Source organism: Merops nubicus, unplaced genomic scaffold, assembly GCF_000691845.1.
Source record: "Merops nubicus isolate BGI_N331 unplaced genomic scaffold, ASM69184v1 scaffold3163, whole genome shotgun sequence".
NCBI lineage: Eukaryota > Metazoa > Chordata > Aves > Coraciiformes > Meropidae > Merops > Merops nubicus.
Genome location: NW_008599383.1, coordinates 11,779 through 12,280, shown reverse-complemented (window position 1 = coordinate 12,280; position 502 = coordinate 11,779).

Sequence of the window (502 nt, the reverse complement as noted above, 5' to 3'; positions counted from 1 at the left end):
CTGTTTTTGGAGAATCCATTCTGCCTGCCCAGGGGAGATGCTCCACAGACGAGCTTCTGTCACAGCTCTAATGAAAGGGAAAGGCCAAGGAGGGAGAGGAAGGTGATGGAGCAGAGATGCCCCACAGCATGAAGGAAGGACACAGGGACCTGGGTTCTAGGGAGCCCATCCCAGTGCTGCAGTCAGGGGGTTTCTCAGGGGACAAGACTCCCAACATGAAATGACATCAAGACTCTGTCTGTGCTTCTCATGGCACACCCCAGGAACAGATGATGGTGTTTGTGCTGACTGGGGTCAATGTCACCACACGGACATGTTGTGCATGCCTTTGTCTTACCCTGAAATTGAAATCTGTGTTTGGGTGGAGGCACAAACCACCGCTGCAAGATCAGAGGAGAGGACAGTGCAGGAAACGGTGGCTGGGCTGGGCTATGTATGGGCTAAAACTGCCCTGGAGCAGCTTCCTTGGTGTGTGCAGAAGAGACACGCCCAGACCCAACCT